The sequence below is a fragment of the Artemia franciscana genome, chromosome 16, assembly GCF_032884065.1.
Source record: "Artemia franciscana chromosome 16, ASM3288406v1, whole genome shotgun sequence".
Taxonomy (NCBI): domain Eukaryota; kingdom Metazoa; phylum Arthropoda; class Branchiopoda; order Anostraca; family Artemiidae; genus Artemia; species Artemia franciscana.
This window is the reverse complement of record NC_088878.1, coordinates 6,425,175-6,441,901: the sequence shown is the minus strand read 5'-3', so window position 1 is coordinate 6,441,901 and position 16,727 is coordinate 6,425,175. Positions and strand designations below refer to the sequence as shown.

Genomic DNA, 16,727 nt, shown 5'->3' with positions numbered 1-16,727 from the left:
GAGGCAAATCATTTGTAAAATACAGCATATAAGACGGTAATATCTCAAGGACATTTCCTAGCATCATGTTGAAACTTTCAGGCAATGTGGACGAGAATTTTGAACTTAGTCAAAACTACGTTGGACACTATATGTAGCCAAGATGCGGAAAAGGGCGTGTCTAAAATGTCTCAGAAACGGCCAAGGGTATTTAGAAATTTTCTTAAGTATTAGGGGGAGGGGTGTTGAACTAAGCAAGAATGTACTATGTGGATCGAGTTTTACTAAAGAACCTATCTGCAATATCTCAGGATTGGCTAGGAGTTCCTAATACTTAATTTCCTTAAGTATTAGGGGGGAGGGCTGTTGAGCGCAGTAAGAATACACTATGTGCATCCAGTTTGACAAAAGAACGTATCTGAAATATCACAGGAATGGTTATGAGCATTAAGCTGACACTCTTAGGGAATAATGAGGGGGATGCAGAAATAAACTGAAGGACACTATATGCGCTCAAGTTGCCAAAAGACCGTGTCTGTGAAATCTAAGGAACGGACTAAGGTATTAAGTAGAACTTTTCAGGGTAAAAGAGTGTATCTAAAAAATCTTTTAATTTCCGTTAGAATGAGCTCTTTCACAACATTCTAGGAAAACTGGGTCGATACGATCATCCCGGTGAAAAAAAAAAATAAAAAACATGCAACCGTGATCCGTCTTTTGGCAAAAAATACAAAATTCCACATTATTATAGATAGGAGCTTGAAACTTCTACAGTAGGGTTATCTGATACGCTGAATCTAACGGTGTGATTTTTGTGAAGATTCTATGACTTTTAGGGTTTTTTTCCCCTATTTTCTAAAATAAGGCAAATTTTCTCAGGCTCGTAACTTTTGATGGCTAAGGCTAAACTTTATGAAGTTTATATATTTAAAATCAGCATTAAAATGTGATTCTTTCGATGTAATTATTGGTACCAAAAATTCGATTTTTTAGAGTTTCGATTACTGTTTAGCCGGGTCGCCTCCTTCAAACACGAACTGTTTGAAGGACGTGTCGACGCGTCCAGTAAAAGTTTTTTTTTTAATCAAAGAAGCTTGTTTCCCATAAACCATGGGTAACAGAAGAGATAATTGACCAAATAGAATTAAGAAATCGGTTTTATGAAACATATTTGGATTCTAAAAGTGATCAATCTTTTATTTCATTTGCAAAGCAAAGAAATCTGGCGAATAAACTGAGGAGAAAAACAATGTCTGATTATTATGGAAACAAGTTGGAGGAAGGTAAAGGTAATATGAAGGAAGCGTGGAATATTTTAAACGAGACCATGGTTGGTAAGGGAAAAGAGACCACGGCAGACATTAATTTGGATGGGTATAACCTTTGTAATTCAACTGAGATTATAAATAAGTTTGCTAATTTTTTCTCGAATTTTGGCTCCTAGGTGCAATCTAGTGTTAGCAACAAATATAATGAAATGAACTGCAATACCATTAATGACGTCCGAGGTGAAACATTAAATATGGAATTTCGGCCGTGCACGAATAAAGAAGTGAGTAAAGTTGTACAGTCATTTAGGTCTGTTTCTAGCGGTGTTGATGGCTTGTTCCTTCGAGCTCTTAAAATAATTTTAGGATATATTCTTCCCTGTTTAGTTTTTATCACTAATCTTTCCCTTGAAAAGGAAAGTTTTACGGTACAGTTTAAGGTGGAGAAGGTCTATCTATTTCAAAATGGTGGTCGCAAGTCAGATATAGAAAACTGTAGACCCATATCAATTTTACCCATCTTTTCACAGATACTGGAGAAAGTGGTAAATAAACGGCTCTATAATTTCCTTCAGATGAATAGGCTTTTGAGTTAGACACAGTTTGGGTTTTGTAAAGGTCATTCCACGACTCCTGCCTTACAACACCTGGTTTGAACGGTTAACTGTGCATTAATATCAGGTAATGTACCTATGTCTATTTTCTTTGACATTAGAAAAGTGTTTGAAACGGTTGGATACCAAATATTGCTTCATCGAATGAGAAGTCTTGGAATAAATGGAGTTTTTTTTAAGATGGTTTGAGAGCTATCTTTACGGTAGGTCCCGTAAAGTCGTTTTAAAAGATGTAGTCTCATCGTCTTTTCCTGTGAAGTGTGGTTTACCTCAGGGCTCTGTGTTGGGCCCATTACTTTATCTTGTTTATAAGGACATGATGTGCTTTAATCTGCAGGATGTATGTAGTATTTCTTTTGCGAATAACACGGCGCTAACTGCATTGCAAAATCAGTCGATGATTTAATATAAAAGCTAATAATGCTCTCAAAAAATTGGAGGTGTTCACAAGTTTAAGTGTGCTGTCCGTGAATGTAAAGAAAGCGTTTTTACTGACATTCTATAGAGTGGATGATTCTGTTGATGTAAGCGGTAAAATCATATTGTGTAAAAAGCAGGTTTTACAAGCTAAATCACTGTGGCACCTTGACTTCCATATTGATTCTAATCTTTCGTGGAAGCATCATAGCGACATTATTTCCGCAAAAATTGCACGTGGAGTTGGCATTCTCAGATGACTAGAGCATGTTCTACCGGAACGTACTCTTCGCAAAATATACTTTGAAATAATCTACCTGTATATATCATACGGATGTTTAGCTTGAAGCAGCAATTTTTATGTTAGTTACATGCGCGTGCAAGTTCTACAAAGTAAAGCAGTAAAAATAATTGGGAAGTACGTAAAAATGTTATAGCCACCAGTGCATGCTTTAAGTCTCTAAGGCTACTCAATCTTGGACAGATAAAGGACTATTAGGTGGCAATGTTTGTGTTTAGTTATGTGCCTAATCTAGTCCCAGAAAGTTTTAATGAGTTTTACCGTTTTAGAAAGTCTGCTCATGAGCATGATGCAAGAAGATGTGATAACTTGCTTGTGAGCATTGAAAATAGGGTATGAACTGGTTTTACTTTAAAGTATCTTGGCTTTTCGGTGTGAAATTCACTTCCTGTGAGCGTTAGGGTGGCTGAGCACCACCCACAGTTTAAAAAAATTAAAAGAGTATTTGTTAGGGAATTAATTTCGGGGGGGGGCATTGTGTTGGGTTATAGGGCTGGATGGAGGAGCAAGCTGAAGGAGTTGGAGTGGATGGAGTGGTATTTGGATGGTGGTTGTTACCCTGGGGGTGTTTGAGAGAAGGTGACTGCCTTTTTTCGTTCTTTTGTTCATTATCATTTTAATTAGTTAATGATGCCACTAGAAAAATTTATGTTTTTTTTTATTATTATTACTAATTTATGATGCCTTTAGGTGTGTTTATATAGTTAATCGCTACGTGTTAGCAAAATTTAAATTTTTCTCTAGCGTAGTGATTTATATCTGTAATACTTTATATTTTTTTCTATTATGGAAATAAAAGTCAAAGTCAAAGTTTCGTTTTCAGTTTTAATGCCACTTCTTGCTTTCATTTAAAGAACTTGTTTTTATTTGATAAATATAAGCAATAACTTTTAAATTAGCCATTAAACATATATCTGCATGTTGTGGTAGCCTACTAATGTTTCAGTAGCTTACTGATAAGCAGACAATTTATGAAACTTACTAAGGGGACTGAGAGGGGGAGTGTTCGGGAGGGGCTCTTGTAAACCTTCAGGAAAATTCGGGAGAAATTAGCTGAACTTTTCGTGGGTCGTTTGGGGAAAAATTAATCTCAAAGTTCGTCTTTGGGGATATGCAGAGGGGAATCGAAAAAAACTCTGTATCGAGACTGTCAAAATGGCATACCTGTAAGACCTCGGGAACAATTAGATAGAGATTGAGCTGAAACTTTTGGAGTTTTGGGACGAGGGAAGATTCAAGAAGAACTCATGTTTTATTTTTTGGAGGCAAACAATTTATGTTTCAATCCCCCTAAAATTTTGTGAGCTATTAGCCAAAGTAAAAATTGGGCTAGTAGTTTCATGGAACTTAGGCTAACGTTTATTCACGGTGCAGTAGGTAAATCAAATATATCTATAGTATATCCGCACAGTATATCGGTCCGGACTATCAAAATAGCGTATCTTAAATGCTTCAATAACTACTATGAGAACCATGCTAAAGCTATCAGGGAGCATTTCAGGAGGGTAAAGGGACTCAAAATATTATGTTTGGTGAAAGGTATAAGAGTACATAAATGTAATAGTCTTCAATTGGTTTGTCCAAAATAATGTTGACATTTTCTTAAAACCTTGAAGCTTTAAGCTAGTGGTTTAATCGGTTTAAGCATGCTTAAACCACAAGAAAAAAGTATTATAAAGAATGTTTTATGAAATGATAAATTGTCTTTTATTTGTGGGGTTGGATTAATTCCAGGTTATGTGAAATGTGCCATTTATTTATGGATTTGATTATTTATTTATGGGTTTTATTATGGGTTATTTAATAGGGTTGATAGTATACTTAATTTTTTTGTAGTATAGGAGAACCTAACAAATGAAATTTAAAGTGACACTTCACTCATTGAGCGTGTTCTGAATAATACCCAAGTAATGTGCTTACTTATCTATAAGTGCTATGTATACTGAGGAACTTCAACTATTTATAAAGTTTCTTCAGTCAGTAGTAATGAGTAATGAACGTTTATGCACAAGAAAACTAGAAACAAATGTTTTGTCTAACATAGGTTAAAACCCTTTTCCTGGTCGCCTAAGCCTAGTATTATTTTTCAGGCCAGTTACTTGACTTGGCTTTTTTTTCATCATTTCAGACCAGAAACTCAAAGACTTTGGATGCATAAAACAAGGCTTTACGTATATTTCAACTCTTCAATCAGCTTTAAAATAATATCCATGATTTTCTTGGCAAGGTGAGCAGGATAACCAATTAAGCTTTACTTTTTCTTCATTATCAATTAAGCACAATACAGGTGGGACCACTAGGGGGATCCAAGTACTAATTCCGCCTGCTTTAAATTCTTTATGTCTAATTCTAAGGGAATTGCGAATGTCACGAACTCATTTTGTCACATCATCTGTCATATAGATATAAGGGGATTTACGTCCAGCTCCTCTTTCTAATTGGTTTTCACGTAATTTCTTGTTTCCCTGAAGCACACAGAATTGGTCCTTATCGTCCTGAAGCTCGATTTTGATAAATCTATCCGTAAACTCAAGTAGCTCAAATCGGATATTAAATCCAAGGTGGGAAAGTAAGGTATCAATATGGTCTTTAGCCCTTGATTTAGATTCACTTTTAATATTCCATATAATAACATTCCTTCTTCTATTCATGTTTTCTAACACAAGGACTCAAGATGCTATTTCACCCGAACCAGGCTCCTTTTCAATTTGGTTTCGTAATGCCGATATTTCCTGCTTATAATAAATAATTCGTTTTCTTCGGCCGTTCTTGCTAATTCTAGATTTTCAACGCGAGATTTTAGGGACTCTAAACCAGATTTAATGTCAACGATTTCTATTTTTAGTTCTACGACATCATTTTTTATTACTTCGACTATTTCAAGGATTTTATCTAACTTTGAGATATTATTAGTCGACTCTGTGGATCCTCTAAATCACTTTGTCTTGATCGCTTCCCGCTTTTCTTAACCATATTTATTTTCAACAATGTTTATAATTTTCAATAAGTAAATAAACGAACGCCCAAGGTAATTCACATCCAATTTTGTACAGCGCTCGCAAAAACGATGCTATTACTCCGAATTCATTGAAAAAATATAAAAGAATTCACTTGTCAGAGTTAATCCGGCTGGAAATTGTATTGTGCAAATACAGATGTTCACTGAATGAATGTTAGTTCAGTACTGAATTTAGTTCAGTACAATGACCCTATTATATATTTTTTTTAAAAAACAAACAATTACAAAAAAAAAATGCATTGTGAAAAGATTCAAAGCTTTTCGAAGAGATTTTCGAAAGGCTAATCAAGGTTTGTAAGAAGAGTGGAATCACTCCATTTAAACAGATTGATTTACATCTAAGCTTTTTTTTTTCAAAGATAAGTATTTTGAGTAGTTTGGTTTTTATTTGTCCAAAAATCGAAAAAGTACAATAACACCGATGATAAGAGCTAATGGAAACATAAGGATTTTTTAATTGTCCTGTTATGCTGTAATGATGGTTAACCTCTCGAAATTTACAGTGTATTTATCATCATGTAACATCACAATTTGTATTTGAGCATATCTCTTACTACTACTACTATTAACAACTCGCTGCAGCACCAGGCCACCTGAGGCCAACGCAGCTATTCACACTTCCCTCCATCCTGATTTATCCATAGACTTTTTCTTTTAAACCTCAGAAGAAGTTCAAATATCCATTAAATCCTTTAAAATTCCCTCCTACAAAATTTTTCTGCAACTCACTGCTGTTTTACTTACTTTTTGTTTTTCCCTGGATGGTCAAACAGCTTGTGGTAACTATAACTGTAAGTAAGGAGCTACACGGCTCAAGAGTAGCCGAAATTCTTAAAAACGGAATTCTAATATCAATAGATATATAAAAGGAATTGACTTGCTATGCTGATTTCAAATATATAAAATTCATTAAGTTCAGTGTTACCCATCAAAAGATACGCGCCTGAGAAAATTTTTCTGATTTTCAAAAAAGGGAGAAAATCCTCCTAAAAATCAAGAGATCGTAATGAAAACCATATTATCCAATTCAACCTATCAGAGAACCCTATTGCAAATGCTTCAAGTTCCCATCTAAAAAAATAGGGAATTTTGTATTTTTTTGCCAGAAGAAAGATCACGAATCCGTGTTTGTTTGTCCTTTTTTTAAGCGTTGATCGCATCGAGCCAATATTCCTGAATATCGGAAAAGGCCTCATTCAAACAGAAATCAAAAATCCTAGTGTCTTTTTAAGCGACCGAAAAAATGGAGGGCAATTAGACCCCCTCCCACTACCTATCTCTCCTCTAAGTTTCCGATCAAAATTCTGAGAGAGCCATTTTGTTCAGGATAGCTCAAAAATCCAATAGCTATGCCTTTGGAGATAGGATGACCCCCACAGTCCCTGGGGGAATGTCTTTAAGTCATTAAAGTTGCCCATTGTTTACGTATAGAATTTATTATTGGAAAGCATGCATACATTTTTTGGATGGGGGGTGAATCTTCTACCAATTGGGATTTTTTCCGAAGATAGTTTTTCATAGGGAAGGATTCCTGGGGAAGGGGCGAACTTTAAAGGGGAAATTTAACATTGGGTGAATTTGCCAGAATTCTAGCTATACGAATTTCTTTTCATTAGTCTTACTTCTTTTTGCCAACTCAATTTTACAAGTGGAGGCGTTAAGGGGAAGTGTCTGAGGGGAACTTTTTACCGGGATGAAGTTGTCTAGAGCATCCCTCCATAGGAAAGGGATTTCTTACGGGAGAAATTCACCATGGGGGAGTTTTCCACGGTATAAATTCTCCAGAGGGAATTTTCTGTGTGAGCAACATTTTACTTGGGGGCGGAATATTTCCGGGAAAACTTTTCACGGGGGAGGGGATTTGCGGAAGGATTAAAAAGAAAACTTTTCAATTCTTCTCAGAATGAAAGTGTGATAAAAATAAATTTTCACCAGGAACCGTCCACAAGAAATTTTGGGGGGAATTTTCAACTAGAATCGAACTTTTAGGGGGAAATTTTTCGGGCAGGGGCTGGGATTCTACGTGGGAATAACTTTTCATGGAGGGATTGTCCTTGGAAGAAAGAATTTTCCATAGAGAGGGGAGTCAGATTTCCTGACATTATTTAAAAACGATCAGATATTAAATTAAAAAAGAATTCAACTGAAAGTAAGGAGCAATATCAAAACTTAAAATGAGCAAAATTTATTAATTATATGAAGGGGACTGCGCCCTTCTCTATACCTGGGTCTTTGTGCTAAAGTTTGACTTTTTGTCCTGATTCTTTAAGACCAACTCCTGAAACACAAGGGCCGTTTAATTAGAGTAGTAAGCTTTTTTTACGTTCAGATAGACTTTAGCGCAAAAAGCGGGGTATAGAGAATGGTGCAGCCACAATTTGTGGTGCAGCCACAATGGTGCAGCCACAGTACAATTTATAATTTCTATTTTTTGTTCAAGCTTTTGTGTTGCTCCTTGCTTTTCAGTTGAAAAACTTGTTGTTTTTATTTTTCACCGAAAAGCAAGGTCTTTGGCAATCTGTCCTCCTTCATCCTGAGAATGTATCCTAGCCACTTTAATCTTTCTCTCACAATAGCCCTAGAAAGTGGAATGGAACTACATAATTCATAAAGCGTACTGTTTGAAATAAGGTTAACCAATGGCAGAGGTGGTTTAGGGGGGCAGGAGGGGACACTTGCCCCGGGTGCAGAGTTCTAGGGGTAAAAAAATCTAAAATGAATAATTTAAGGGTAATAACCATTTTTTAATTTTTTGTTTTATTTTATTAAAATAAAGTAAAGAGCTCAGTTGATAGTTTTGTTTTTAATTGTTTGTGTTCTAATTTTATTAATAAGCGAAAATGTTGTTAAATTTTTTGCTGAAAACCATTGTGAGGTAGAAGGGGGCAGTAATCAAGGTTTTGCCCAAAGAGCAAGAGAGGCAAGAACCGCCACTGGTCAGAGGGGTACCCAAAATAATCCGTACGAATTCCCTTGGAAAGCATATAAAACATCCTCCTCCGTCTTTCGGAGTGCCCAGTTTCAGAACAAAAATTAACCACTGTCATCACTCAAGCTTTCAGTACTCTAATCTTAGTTCTCAGACTTATTTTCTTATTCCTTCATAGTTCTTTCAACAGTAGAAAAAATAAACCTTTGCCTTGTCTATTCTGTTTTTTTAACACCTTCACTGCATCCACCATCTTTATTGGTAGCATTACCTAGGTAACTGAAGCTGTCCACTTGATCGATCTTATCATTATCCAATACCACCTCTTCACCTTCGCTTGTTCCTTGTCAAAACAACTAAGTCTTCTTAATATTGATTTTTAAACCTATTCTTTTGCCCTGAACAATGAAAACCGCTAAAAAAAAATCATTCATTTTCCTAACATATTCATCTAGGATACTGAAGCCATCAGTAAAATTTAAGTCTAGGAGAGTTTTACTTTACCACTTGGTTTCACGCTCTCCCACAGCTTTTGTCGCGCTCTTTAGGACAAAAAGCTCATCAGAATGACTGGTATAAATTGGGATAAGACACAACCCTGCTTAGCTTCCGAATTAATACAAAACCAGCTGCTAACTTCATTGCCTACCTTAATCACATCAACCTTATTTCCGTAAAAAGTACTAACCATTTTAATTTATTTACAAAGTGCTACCTATTTTAATGTATTTACCTGGTATACCTATGGGCCGAATCAAACGCGTGCTCGTAATTTATAAAACTGAGAGTTTAAGGGGCCTGATGATTGAGGCACCTCCCAATGATTGATCTGAGAGTGAAGATTTAGTCAACACATCCCCTCCCCTTCTTAAAACAGAACTGTTCTTTTATTAAAGTTTCATATACAGAATTTTGAAGCCTGAAAAGTATCATCATTTTTAATCCATATTGGAGTGTTAATAATTCACTGCAGGTGATAGATTCTTTAACAATGGTTTCAGCTAAAAGAATTGAGTCTTTCGATTTTGCGACAATGTATACTAATTTATCACTTAATGTAGTGTTAGATAATTTAAAAACTGTTATCAAGAAATCTTTCCTCGTATCTAGTAAAATATTCTTAAAAATAGAAACTTATAATAAAAAAGCTATATGGACAAATTGCATTAATACTACAGTTAACTTGAGATGTTACAGCTTGGATATGATTTTCGAGTTATTAGAATTTCTTTTATACAACACTTATATAAGATTTGGTGGTGATTTGTACAAGCAAATCGTGGGAATTCCCATGGGGGGGAATGCCAGCCCATTTATAGCTGACTTGTTTTTAAGTCAACTAGAATATAAATATATGATGGATAAGAATAATCCAAATAATATAAAACATGTTTTGTCAAATAATAAAAGATATTTGATATTTTGGTCTTAAATTGTAAGGATTTCATTGATATTTTTAAAAATATATATCCATTAGAGCTTGCTCTTGAACCTAGTCATGGCGCTGGTCATGAAGATCATTTCTTAGATTTAAATATTAATATTTGTGATGATAATAAATTAAGTTTTAAAATGTATAATAAAACGGATGATTTTGATTTTGAAGTGATTAGTTTCCCATTCCTTGAAAGTAAGATACACTCAAATATCACATATTCGGCGTTTTTCTCACAGTTACTTCGTTATGCAAGGATTTGTAGTAATTATATTGATTTTAAAAATAGATGTAAAATCTTAAGCCAAAAATTGATATCAAGAGGTTTTTCTGCAAATAAATTAATTTGGCAATTTAAAAAAATTAGCTTTCATTATAACGAACTTTTAAATAAATATCAAAAGAATTATCTGGAAATACTTAAAGAAATTTTCAACTAATTTTGGAGGTTCGAGAAATGATGATGCAGCGCCATTTATTTTTAATTGTGTTTCTAATAGAGCGGATTTTTTTTTAAAATAGCCACATGATAAAGATGAATTCTATAATTGTTTAGTTCATTCAGGTTTTTTGCAATGTGTTAATATTTGTGATCTGGTAAAATTTATCATATTTAGTTTACCTATTGTTGCTTAAAAGAGGGATATATTAACAGGATAAGCTTATTTTGGTGTTACTTGGTTGTTTTACATTTGCTGGTTTTTTTTTCATAGGTATGTATTTTGGGGGTGATACCTGACGCGGGGATGCCATAGATATTCTGTGGTAGCCACAACACTTGACTGGGTAGAGAATTTAATGTGGCGAAACCCTAAAGGCAAGTCTATTCTCCTGATGAGCCCTTGTGTTGGGTTGTTGCCTCTGAATTATTTGTCTTTATTATTTCTATTGTTTGGTGAATGACGACTTATACTTATTTACGACATGACTGCCTGTCCATGGATTATTCTTTAAGGTTGATTGTGTATAACTATGCTGTTTGACCTATGTGATTGTATGGATGAGTAGGGTTAAGACCTCATTCAAATGCTGCTCTATATTAATCACTAATTTAGGAAAACAGTCTTCCTTTTCTCCTTCTGTCTCTTTTTTTTTATGTGTTTGCACTGTTGCATTGGTGATTACTCTTCATAATACTAAGTAATTTGCTTCCTACTGAAATCAAGCCAAGGTCTCTATAGTTACCACACTCACTCTTATCACTTTTCTTACAATAAGATTGAATTAAATTTTCTCTTGAATCGGTAGGTAGTTCCTCTTTTTCAAATACGTCGTTCATTATTCTGAATAATTTGTCTCTAACTTCTTTTTTTCTTTCTAAAAGCTTCTTTTTTAAACTATCAGCACTTTTATTACTGCACGCCTTATCACTTTTAACCCTTTCAGTAATGTCTCTAATCTTCCTTCAAAATAAATCTTCATTTACTTCCAAAGTTCTACAAACTTTTTCAGTCCTGTCTCAAACATTTCCCATAACTTTATCGCAGTTAGCATAATCTCGAAATGTTCTGTTCACCTCTGTTTATTTCTTTCCTCGTTCCTATCTCTAAACGGAACAAGAGTGGAGCTTTGAATGGGTTGGGATGGAGGAGAAGCGTGCGTAGCTGTGTTGGCCTCAGATAGCTTTGTGCTGCAGAGAGTTGTTGGTAGTAGGTAGGTAGGTGAGTCCATATTGACTATTCTCTCTCAATTTTTTCAATAATATTTAATGTTTTGCCATCAGGCTTCATCTTCCAAATCTTCAGGTTTTTCATCCATGGTCTTTACTTGATACCTTGTTAATTTATACTTTAAACCTCTCTCCACTTTCCTTAGATTTCTCTTATTTTCATAGAATTTATCACTCAAATACTTCTTGTGCATTTCCCTCCCCTTCTTCACTAGGCTCAATTTTTTTTCATTACTGTTCCTAACCGCGTTTCTAACATCCCTTCCTAAAATAACATTTAACACTTTACAAGCCATTTTTTCGACATTATTCCTTTCATCTTCTATATTCTCAAATTTTAGACTCGCTCGCTTTATATTCAACTGTCCCTTGAAAGTTACTCTTGAATTCTCATCCTTAAATCAGAGCTTCTCGGAAGGTAGTCATCTTTCCTAAATTTCAACTTTACATGAACCCTAGGGACCACTAGATGATAAAAATTTTTACTTTTAAAATCAATAAAAGTACTTCACCCTAGTGTCTTCTATCGGTTCTACAAGTATCCGATTTATAATAACATAATCAATAAGGTTGGAGGTCTTAATATCATGCATTTACCATATTAACTTATAGGCTGTTTTATGAACAAAATACCTTGTTTGTTATAACTAGATTATTATACCTACAAAATTGAAGCCGTCTATAGCTGTTACTACATACTTTTCCGACAACAAATGTAACTAGGTTAGATTACCATCTATCTTTGTTTTTAGCCTGTTGTTTTTAACCTGGCATTAAAATCCCCTAATAAAAACACAAAATTTCTACCTGGGACTGTCTGTTTTTTTCTTGTTGCTGTTGTAAAATTCTTCTGAGTCACTACCATCTCTATGCATCAGTTTTACATGTACACATACTATTATGAATTTTAGACGTTTTTCCTATAAAACAAGCAACTAGCATTTTATTGTTACTACCTTTTCCTATAAAATATAGACGTTTAAAATATAGATTTACGTTTAAATATAGACATTTTTCCTATAAAACAAGCAACTAGCATTTTATTGTTAATACCTTCGCAACCTAAGCAACAATTAGCAGCTCATAGACACAGTAGCAAGATATAGCAAGACTTAAAGCTCCAATCTAAACATGACTGATTCGTTTCTTATTAAGTTCTTTTAATTTCAAAAATTCATTATTTTCATTATTCAAATGATTCGGGAGCCTGAAAATTATCGTTTTTAGGAAGTAGAAATTTTTAAAATAAAATTATGAGTAAAAATATTTTAAAGACTTACGCAAGTGTCTAGAATTATATCCCTACAAAATTTAGTCCATCTTACTCTAATTAAATACATTTAGATTACCAAACCAACTAAAATCACGGGTACTAACTGATTAAAGCCAAATACAGAGCTACTGTGAAATTAGATTAATATATTTTGCTAGTTACAAGATCCGAGATGGTACTACCTAAAATGTGGGAATTAACTTTCACTTAGAATGGGAACAAAGTAATTAATTTACTTTTGACTGAACACGAGTCTCCTAATTCCAATCTAATTCTACTAACAAGAAGGATATCATCCGCATAGTGATACAAGAAATCAAGACCTTACCTGGAGTGAAAGAGAGTAGATTTGATCCCCCCCCCCCAAAAAAAAATATTGAGAACAAAAAGAAATAAAAAATGACAAGTTACATTTTAATGATAACTTTCGCTCCTTTCCCACCATCTGGAGATTGAGATAACAATTGAAATAAAATAAAACAGATCTTAAACTTGGGCATCATTTCACAAAAATGTATATGGGGAAAGCCAAAAAAATTCAAATTCTATCAGGAAGGTGACAATTAATACAGTATTTTTCAAAGTGGGTTAGGACAAAGAAACTTCGGGGATAGGTAAGTAGGTATGCAGGTATGCGTTTATTTAAGCCGAAAAAATATTGCTAAAATTGTACTACAATCAAAATTATGCTGCTCAGTTTTGGAACCTAAAATGCCCCTGTTAGGCAGCGAAACGATGACACGTAAATGATAACTTATTCATTCAAGGTCAAAGAAATACACAAAAAGAAAAAACAGACGAAAAAGTATGTAGTCTCTAAACAGCGCTTTCTCATCTTAAAAAAAAATAACAATAAAAACAAACAAAAAACAGAGGGATAAATTTTGACCACCTGAGGTAATTAACTTAATCCCTTTGTTTACGAACCCAATATTTTACGTGGAAGATTGCAGTGTTATTAATGGTCTTGGACTGTACACTGTTCTAAGAACTCAGTGACTTTTCTAAAAATATCAATTACTTAAAAATCTTCGAAATTCTTAAAAAGGTAGAAGAGCAAATAAACTGTGATTGTGCTTAAGTTCCGTTTAGGAAAGGTTGGATGACGGAGCAGGTACTAAGTTAGGTTGCGAATTTGAACTGAATCACAAGACATTACGTCCATTCAAATTGTGATTGACCAAAAGACTTTATGTACATCCTACTTATAATATTTATATCACTGCTACATATACTAGCTAGCTCTACAACTACTGTACTATTACTCCAACTACTACTTCTGTTGCAACTACTTGTAAGGCTAAGAGCATTGTGATGGAAATTTCAAGAAGTAAGTCGAAACTTCCAGGACTTGGTGAGAGGGATATTCATCCGACCAAAAGGCAGTAATTTAATTCTACTGCTGCTATAAGTACTAGTAATATTATATTAATATTACAACTAGTACTAATAATACTACTACTATGACTACTATTACAAATATGCCTAAGAGTATGAAGGTGAAATTTTCAGGAAAGTTTTATGAGGGAAAGTGAACGGAATCCCAACACGCCGTCTGTATGCAAGATGTCAAAAGTGCATAACAGCAACATTTTAGGATTAGTTTTGTGTTTGAAGTTGAAACTTACAGAGTTTGTAGTGACGGATGTTGAACAAACCAAAAGACAATATTTACATCCTAATGCTACTGATTCTCCTCTTAATACTACTACTGCCACTAAAGCTAAGTCGACTATTATTAATTCTACTGCTACTACTACTACTACTGCAACTGCTATTACTACTGGTGTTACTACTACTGTCACTAAATCTAATGGTATTTCGCAAAAATTTTTGGGCATTAGTGAAGTTGTACTAAGCCAAATCAACACAAACTATGTCCAAACAGTTTGTCAAGAGGACGTATCAGTAATGATACGGAACGATTGATGGTACTAAGTTGAAACTTTGATCGTGTTTTGAAGAAAATGTTGAAGACAACTAAAGCTGCTATGTGCATACCACTACTAATGCTACTGCCTCTACTATAAATATTACTACTACACAAGCTAAAGGTATTGAGATGAATCTTTCAAGGAATATTTAGGCGGACGTTGAACAAAATCAGAACTGACTATGAGCATGTATATTGTCAAAAGAATAACAAAGCAGTATCTGAAGAACGGTTTACATTATTTATTTAGACTTGTCAGGCTAAGTTGCGGCGGATTTTGAACTACCGAGAAGACATTATGAGTATACTTCTAATACTACTTCTACGGATACTGTGACTATTGACACTAAGGGTAGCTTATGGTAAGTTTCAATTACAGGAAAAGACTATATGCATGCAGGTTTTCAAAAGGGGACATAACCAATGTTATGAGCAGCACTTGCTCTACCATGGCTATGTAATATCATTGAAAATTTTAAAGGAACTAATTCGATTGGAAATTAGAAGTTTTATCGCCCTTGTTAAGAGTCAAAAGTAATTGGAGTACAAGCGGCCCCTTACCGCGGCCCATAATTTTCAACACTACCAATCAAAATTTGACAAAGCCATTTTTTCAGTAAAATTAAATAAAAAAACAAGTTCTTTTTAACGGAAAGTAAGGAGCAACATTAGAACTTAAAACGAACAGAAATTACTTCGTATATGAAAGGGGCTGCTTCCTCAATAACGCCCCGCTCTTTACGCTAAAGTTTGACTCTTTCTCTTAACTCTATTTTTAAAACAACAAAAAACTTCAGCGTAAAGAGCGGGGTGTTGATGAGGAAGCAGCCCCTTTACTTTCAGTTGAAAAAAACTTTTTCATATTTATTTTTTCATTGTTTTGTTTAAAAATAATACTAGAAAATCCTGCGCTCCCTTCATGAAAATTTTCTTCCCCCATGACAAATTCCTTGAAAGAAAGTTCTCCAAACGTATCCCCCTCTTCTCAACCCCCCCCCCCCCCCAACCTAAAAATCCCCCTGAAAACGTCTGTACACATCCAAATAACCATTACTATGTGTAAGCACTGGTCAAAGCTTGTAACTCGTAGCCCCTTCCATGGGGACTGTGGAGGAGTAAGTCGTCCTCAAAGACATATTTATAAGTTGTTTGACTACGCTAAATAAAATAGCTATCTCAGAATTTTGATCCGGTGACTTTGAAAAAATAATTAGCGTGGGAGGGTCCTAGGTGCCCTCCAATTTTTTTGGAGCCCTCTCGCAAAATTCTAGGACCACTGGGTCGATTTGATCACCCCTGGGGAAAAAAATACAAACAAACAAACAAATAAACACGTACCCGTGATCTGTCTTCTGGCAAAATATACATAGACATAGACATAGTCTGGACATAGACATAGACATAGATACAGTTAGACATTAAAACGAAATTTGCATATTAATTTTTTTGGCTAAATGGCTTTCTCATAGTTTTAATCGGAAGGTCTTGAGTAAAAAGGAGAGAGGGAGGAGGCCTAGTTACCCTCCAAATTGTCGATTGCTTAAAAAGGCAACTAGAGCTTTTAATGTTTTACGAACGTTAACGAATTAACTTACGTAACGGAATTCCATATTCGTATGTTTTTCTTGCGTATACGAGGGGGTTCACCCCTTGTCGATACCTCGCTCTTTACACTAAAGCTTAAATTATGTCCCAATTCCTTAAGAATGACCTCTGAATCACAAAGGCCGTAGAATAAATAGTTAAAATTACTAAAAATACTTTAGCGTAATGAGTGAGGTATTACGAGGAGGTAAACCCCTCATATGCGTAATAATTTCTGTTCATTTCAAGTTTTGATACTGCTCCTTACATTCAGTAGAAAAAAACTTTTCACGTTTATTTTTTCAT

The 16,727-nt window shown here is 34.5% G+C and overlaps 1 protein-coding gene across 4 annotated transcripts in view; it reads right to left on the bottom strand.

Moving 5' to 3' along the window:
• The window catches only part of LOC136036975 (beta-galactoside alpha-2,6-sialyltransferase 2-like), a 97,873-nt gene that overhangs the window by 47,591 nt on the left and 33,555 nt on the right, over positions 1 to 16,727 (bottom strand). The window lies entirely within an intron of this gene.